This window comes from Plodia interpunctella, chromosome 3, assembly GCF_027563975.2.
Source record: "Plodia interpunctella isolate USDA-ARS_2022_Savannah chromosome 3, ilPloInte3.2, whole genome shotgun sequence".
Classification (NCBI taxonomy): Eukaryota; Metazoa; Arthropoda; class Insecta; order Lepidoptera; family Pyralidae; genus Plodia; species Plodia interpunctella.
The window spans coordinates 6,786,908-6,795,447 of record NC_071296.1 but is presented as its reverse complement, the minus strand read 5'-3'; positions in this window follow the sequence as shown (position 1 = coordinate 6,795,447).

Genomic DNA, 8,540 nt, shown 5'->3' with positions numbered 1-8,540 from the left:
ATCGTAAAGCTCTAGGAATGACCACCTATAACTTACCAATGTATGTTCAAGTACTTATACTTATAAATAATTCTTTCTTGACAGGTAACATCATATAAATATAATTAACAGTAAAGCGATAAAATCCCCGGTATTTTTTTCTGAAATTTTATTATCGAAACATAATCCGATGCCAATAAAATAATTCAATGTTTTTTGCGTTCTCTGATTGTGAAACTGAATTGACTAATTTGATTTTATTTCTGGTTTGTTTTTATTGTACAAATAAAGGTGTTGGTGTACGAATCAAATTATAGCCAAAACATTTAGGAGGAATATATTTCTGATGTAATTTGCTACCTTTAGACCTGTAACGCCGTGACGCCCGGGGTTAATGTAAAATAAGAAACCTTACTATTTGGAAGATTCTGCTATGATTTTAAAACCAGCCTGTGTCTGAACTCAATCCTCCTTAGGAATGCTATTCTTGCCTATCAGTTGCCAAGGTAATGTATCACCTCGTGCGACATTCATGCGAGAAAATGGAGTTTTTTCTTTTGGGTGTTCAAAAGACCATATTTTTTTCATTAGTATTCTCTCGTCTTTGTTTTAGTTTACTAATTGGATATAATTATGAACCTACCCTTATATTGAACTAAACAGTATATGAGAGGTAGCTCGAACTTTACATAAATTCACACATGAATTGTGAAACACAAAATGAAATCTTTATAAAATATCTAAAATGAAATCTTTAGAAAATATCTAAAAAATAGAATCTATTTCAAAATTATAAATTTCTCCCGCCGGTAATACAAATACAAAAGAGCAATTCCAGATGTGACGTAATTAATGCGAGTAACGTTGGATATGAATAGTTCGCGAGGTGTTACAGGTCGCCCCACCACCCTCTTCACCCCCTAACGTGTAAATTCTACAAAACAAAATAGAAGTACGAGTAGGTATGTAAATAAAACGTAAGAATCATATGTACGTATGCTTCTAATGTTTTATTAATAAAAAAACACCTTTTCCAAGATTATGCCCATTAGGTATATGTGCCTTGTGTAGTTGTCAAAACAGAATAACACAAGGGAAACTGGCCATGAAACTGGCTTTGCTGTATTTATTATTATTAATATCAACCGTTGTCCAAAATTATTAAAGTTTGGACAACGGTTGAGCCAGTTTCATGGCGTAAAGTTATAAGTACATTCTCTATTTCAAATTTTATTTATAAAAGCGGTCTAAGAGACAATATTTTTAGTTTTACACTTAGGTAAGTTACATTAAAACAATCCTAGAAAACATTTTTATAATGCGCTATGTTTATAGCCATGGCGTGTTGTATTCAACATTAAATAAAAACATTTATTAACCCAGGGTTATGGCGCATCCGTATTGAAACTTTTCAAACAGCAAATACCAAGCGGAAATATGGAAAGTTATGCCGTTGCACTGCAATGTTGCATTGGACGCAGTATCGGCTGCCTCACTCGGCGATTTTATTCAGAAATATTGGATAGAAGGGATGTTGAAACGCTACTTACTTCCTATAAATCTGCTTGAAATATTTCCCCTATTTCTGTTTTGAACAGCTTTGTTAGAGTAATTGTATTTGTTTTTATTTAAACTAAATTGATTCGTGAATAAGGATAACAAGTTGCCTCGTATGATGACATTTCCACATTTGATGATGCTAAAACTAATTCCAGCATTCCTAGGAAAATAATTAAAAGATACCTTTTAGTTCGGTCGTGTGCCCGGCCAGTCTTGGCAGCTGATAATAAATGGCGACGCACCGTGACAATGTTGACAAGTCATCAATCAACCGTAACCTGTTGCTGTCGTCAGTAAGCTGTTCCCAACCTTCCCAATTTCCAACACACTGGCACGTTCCACATCCCGTCGTAATCATAATATTACGGGAAAATTTATGATTTTAGAAGTTAAATTAGGATAAAAATGTGAAAATACAAATTAATAGCTGTATATAATTCTTCTACATGGCTTCACCAGAGGAAGAGGTCGTCTAACAGAGATACAGATGGACGATATTAGAAAGCATGATCGAAGCTGGATGACGAAGCCTAGAAGATAAATTAGGCTAATGTGGACAGATGAAACAGTGGCTACAGCGATGATAATTACTTGCTTGTAAAAAATCGAGATTCCGGTCTATGGCTATAGTATACAGAAAGATTTTTCATGAAATTAAGTAAACTTTAAATTTAGTTCAAAAGTAACAATACACTCATGTGGTATCAAACAATAAATTAGCGTCTTAAACCCCGAGGTGCAGTTAGTGTAAATATATTGCATTCAAAATCTACCATTAAATTTTATAGAAAGAAATGTGGATGTATCTCATATATCTCCGGCGGTAGCCAGCTTGTGCTTATATTGCATCAACATGCAGACTCAGAGTAATAAAAAGTCCATCTCAGTCGCAATACAGCCACTGTTAATGTTCCCCCCAGCTCCAGGTTCCACTGTAAGAGACGAATAACAGGACGTATTCTCTTTATATACTTAGATAACTTAGTTTGAGAAGCAATTTTTTGTATAAAACTTTGTTTTTATTTACTAGTTTGTAGTTCTAGAGGGAGTTTGAATATTTTGTAATTCACACCAGCTATAATGTCATATGGAAAATACATACTACCTACTCCATTGATATTGCCAAGGAATGCATAGAATTCAAAACAAAATAAATTGACATTATCTTCAAGAAGAATGTCATTATAGTATTAAGCTTCACTTCCTGTCACACTTCCTCCACACTGTCTCACGTGTTCATCTCCGTAATTTTTATTCAACCTCATACTTTCGTATAGATATAAATACTCTCGTACTTGCTGAGAAGGCAGTAACAATTGGCGTTTTGCCACGTTCCCATACAATGCTTTAAGCTAAGATTTCTCGTGAATTGTACGTAGTTTTATTTAATGCCTCTTCTGCTCAAGAAATTGTCTGAAAAATGGCACTGTTTTCTATATTTACGGGCAGTCATTAAAATCTGAAAATGATATTAGGTGAAAATAGATTTTCATCCATTTTTACATGGATATAAAACATTATATATTTCTGTTAAAATGCCAGTATTAATAAAATTTTATTAAGTTGTAAAAATGTGCCCCGTAAACCATGTGATAATTTCAACACCATCTAACAATGGAAAGTTTCTACGACAGAATATATACTTACGTGATGAATGTGTAATAGGTATAAATGTCAAACATGTAGATGCTACTTATGAATAGCGTTCAGTAAATGTGGCGCTTGTAACTTCTGAAGGGCTAGGTTATATTTGTGTCATATAACGTACTGATTTTGATGAAATATGGACTATTTAGGTTTTTTCTTTATAAAAATATAAACGTTTGTATTTTTATTTTATTTTATTGTACGAGTACCTACCTAGGTACTCGTACAATTCTGGCCCTTTTATAGTTAAAAGTACTAATGTCAATTAGTATAGATAGTAGTATACACTTTTACACTATTACTAACAGATTAATTTGTGATGAAAGAATATAACTCTACACACACCATTTTACACAACCTTTAAGTGCCTAATTATGAATTTAAATACAGTATTTATTTCTCTATGTATATAATAAATTGTATGATACGACACTGCAGACAACGTTGTCAAACCCTTCTCATCTTTGTGTAAATATTTTATCTAGAACAATGAAAAAGTAATTCGAAAGACATTAAAAGTTACAAGCGAAAATTGTCTGTTAAAATGTTTAACAGTTTTTTAAGCAGCGCAATTAAGTTCCAAATTAGACGTTGAGGATCTGCTAAGCGAATTTGCATCTCAATGTGTTAATTTGTCTCCTTGTTCCGGTATTTTAGCGAATCCCTCTCTCGTCTTAATGGAACGGAAACAAAGCGTATTTTTGGCTTGTATCAAGCCAATTTATTGAATCAAGATGCGCGATAAAGTTTTTATACGACGAAGAGGATAATATAATTGGCGAAAGGGCTCGGGACTCAATCTCCCGAACGTCGAATAAACAAAGTTGAGTTGTCGTATATCAGGGGAAGACGAAGTTTGGCAAGTTTGAGTCCTAAGTCTGATGGAGCCCCGGCCTCCGCGGCCGGGACCGGGCGATGCCAACATTCTGCGGCGAGTGTTCGGTGCTTTGTCATTATGTCACTGAAGCCATACTTGCATTTACTTACACTGCACATTCTATATTTATAAAATAAACGAATCGTCGCCCGCAGTATAAAGTAGTTTATGCTGCTCTCCAGTTCTCCACATACATCTCTTCACCTCAATCCAATGCGCCGTGAACAGAAAATAGAAAGACACTTTCTTACTTATAATTATAATATTAGTATGGATTGCTTAAACTCTTCAATTTTTTTTACTTTATTCAAATTTAAGTATATGCTTACTACTTTTAGGTCTATTGCGCACCGATATTTGAATATTAACACAATATCACCCTTCACTATCAATATTGAAAAAAGAAAGACATGTCACAATAATAGATTTGACTACAATGTTACTAGTAGAAATAGTTATACGAACCTATATAAAATTTTATGTAACATTTTTATCCCGTGTAGAATGTAAGCACAAATATAAATCATCCACCGTACTCCATTCCGCTCTGGCATTTCTGTTATTGAAGTAGATATTCGTAATTCAATAATATTGGTTTGTATCCTATTTTCATTTGTAACGAAATCGAAATAAGATCATGATGTATTATGTATCGCAAGAGATCTTCGGGTAATCTGGCTTTGTTTACATCGATATGGCTTTGTACATCATCATTGTACATTGACATGACATTTGTATATTGGTTTATACTATAAACCGAATATGAGATAAGCTGGAATAATTTGAAATCAATTTTGCACACAAAATATTTTGATTTTATATTGTAAGCAGAACTTTGCCTATACCTATATAGAATTTCTACAAAATCATACTGTAATCCATTTTTGAAATTACAGAGTCCATGTAGAATTTGTTTTTTTTTAAAGATGTACAAAAATTTTTGCGCAGTTTCCTGAGTATGGGAATACTCTTTTAGCTCCCATATATTTAAGTATATAAATATACTATTTCGTAGGTGCTTATATATCTATGTGTTTGTTTGAACGCTTGTCTCTCGAACTACACCGGTCCGGTTTGAAAAAAAAGCTACGAGAAAAGTTTCCAGGATTCCGAAATTCCCAGGGAAGTGACGCCGCGGGTCGCAGTTTGTGAAATAATAAGGTGTCTATGTTAAATACAAAAGCAGAGCGAAACAAATCCCATGACATGAACACCCCACGTTATTCCCGCTCCACTGCCCGCGGCCCTGATATACGCCTATTTCATTCTGGAAAAATGTTTCTTAGCTACAAGAAAAATGCACCTATTTATGAAAATTTTAACTCCGGTGTGTTTGTAAAATTCTTGTAATCTTTTACTTAGCCTGTCGAAACCTACCTAGTATTTTTTATTTGGTAGGCACTACATCAACTGCACTGTACACACAAACATATATTTCATATTTTTTCTAACATGTTAAATGATTCAGATTCTCTGCGTAATTTAAGAAATCGGAGTAACGGATTTTAATCTGATATTTCATACATATTTCCCGTTCGGTCCAGTTCACGGAATTATGTAATAATAAATACAATATGTTTATTATGAACTACATTAATCTAACTCTAAGTATCACGTTCCTAGCGTAAGATCTGGTTACCGAATTGAATATTCCAACTGGATGACCTAATTAAGTCGACAGTACGTCATTCGAAGTTATCGTCCGTCAGCAATTTGCCAAATAACACAAGTAAAAGCACACAAATTTATTTATGTACAAAGTTTGAGATATAGATTTATAGTGGCAGATAGGACTTTCCTTTAAATTTGCTTGTATTGTTTAACTATAGCCTGATGTTGGATTAAGGGCTCAACAAAATTGAGTCGCCGGCCCCGGTACTACGTATTCCGGTTTAATACGATTACCCGAGTCGAAATTAAAAAAATATGACGCGGAAAGAGCGTTGGGCTTTTTCCCCACATAATACTTAATTTTCCAGAGAAAATAATAAATGAGTAATCATTTGAGGCGGGCCTTATGATAAATGTGTTAGAGCTCAAATTGGTAGGGCAAAAACTAATTATGAACGTGAATATTTTAATGGCTACGATTATTTAGAATTCTCAACTCGGCTGCAAAGCACGGAAAGGGTCTTGTTTGGAGCAAGTATAAATTAATTGCTAAGCTAACTGCACCACGGACGGAAATGTTTACACAAGTATTTGTAGTACTCAGAGACATATCGCGTAGTTCGGTGTCGACATATCGCGTAGTTCGGTGTCGGTTTAACCTACGACGTATCTTTTAGGGTTGATGAAATCTTCATATTGAAATTGGCGTACATTGATGAAAGCGTTTTCCGGGCCCTTCCTCAACCGTTCAGTGCAGAGTACGAGGCGTTGTCCATTCTTTCTTCTTCACTTAGCACTGTGTTTTTCATGTCTATATATAACTGTGACTATGACTGTAAATTTATAAACAAACATGATTTTCATAGAAATGTTCACCCCCTCATTATATTCTTGTTTAACCGGGTTTTAAATCTACCACATAGCCGTGAAAGTGGAACAGACAGGCAGACTTTTGCATTTATAATATTAGTTTGGATTCAATTATAAATTCCATAGATAAATCTATGATAGGTATTTATAGGTTTGAGTATATTAATATTCACTTCTAGAGACATATAAAATATGTTAGTCTTTTCTATTACCCAGTCGTCTTCCCACATAATGGCTCGACCCAACATAAATCAGGATTGGTGATTTATTTTAAGTACATTTTACCAGATTGATTTTATAAATAAATAACTAGGTAGGTGCTTACCTACCTAGTTATTTATTAATAAAATATTTGATATATTTAACTTAATCTCTTGTTGCAATCTGGGCTTTTTTATTGATTCTTGACGTGTTCGCTCATCATTCCCTAGTTAGAAAGTAAGAATTTTAAAAAACTAGGCATTTTTTCAAATTTTTAATTAAAGCTCTTCTTTTCTTTAAACATTTTCTTCTTAAATTAAAGAATCATGATTGCGACTTATTTACGACTTACTGCAAGGAGTGAAAATAGAAAATGAGTATTCAAGACAGAAAGGAATAAATCACTTATTACACTTATACTGAACCATGCAGTGATAGCTACAGGGAATATAAACATTATACCCACGGGCACAAGTACCTACCTATAGGCCCAGCAGAGTAACTATAATGATGGCACATTAAAGATATTAACGTTTCTTCGTTACGACTCGGTTTACGGTCAATATAAGGTGCACGATTTATAGGTTGCCGAGACCCAATAAAAATTAAAACTGTTTTGGTGAAATTGTAAAACGTTTTAGTACCTCAAAATACTGAGATATTTTTTATGTCGTTGACGTAAAAGCGTAGATTTTTCTTGCTGATAGGTGACCGAATGGTCTATTTTAATGCCATTTACCGACACTTTTATAATAAAACTGGTATACAAGTTTTAATGAGTTATATTTTGAATTATTTTCGGTCAACTTGTAATAATTGTCTATTTTCATTAAAAAAAACTAATGATCTCAGTGGATTTTGGAAGAGAAAATATGATATCATTGTCTCTTTCCATGCTGGTCTGAGAGCGAAAAAATAACATAGGTATAATGTACAAGCTGCATCTGCCGCTCTCTCTGCTCTGCCTACCCCGTCAGGGATATATGCGTGATATTATACTGTACTTGTAAAAGATTTAGATTTATCCGCTGCTGCATTGCATGTATCTCAACAGATATTACCTATTGTTGTTGACAAATAGGGATGCCGACGATCGTGATAAGTGGAGACAAAATACTAAGAAAGCGGTTCCTGGGCTTCGACTGGCTGAACAAACCAGGAAAACGCTCAGATGAGAGAGAGAGAGTAGGTAGTGTTTAATACATAAGTTTGCAGAGGATTAGACATATATATCCAGAAGAAATTGTCCTTCTGAATATATACTTCTAGAGCCTCGAAACGAATGCATGCGAGCAAATAACATAAGTGTAATTCTTTTCACATATTTTAATGCGCATAACTTGTATTTCATTTTATCTACCATGTATCTTTGGTAATCTGCAGTTATGAGATAAAAGCTATTATTAACAATATTTATATCTCCATAATAATACTAGACCTATCATATTGTTAATAATTTATGACATGTGCAATTTTTCTACGATCTTCATATTGATACAATATACATTTATGATTCTCATCAGACGTATATCCATTGTTATGTACTTGTTTTTCTAAGTTTTACAGCCTGAGTGTGTTCCTGAGTGCTAGATTGAACTCAATTCTAAACATAATTATAAAATACAAAAGTAAGACTGTTTGTTTATTACCTATTCACGGTTTATCTACTCAACCAATCTTCTTGAAACTTTGCATACATATAATTGGGAATATGGAGAATAAGCTACCTTTTATCCCTAAAAAGATCGCGGGCGAAGCCACAGGTAAAAACTGGTGCAAAAAAAAAAACTGTGTA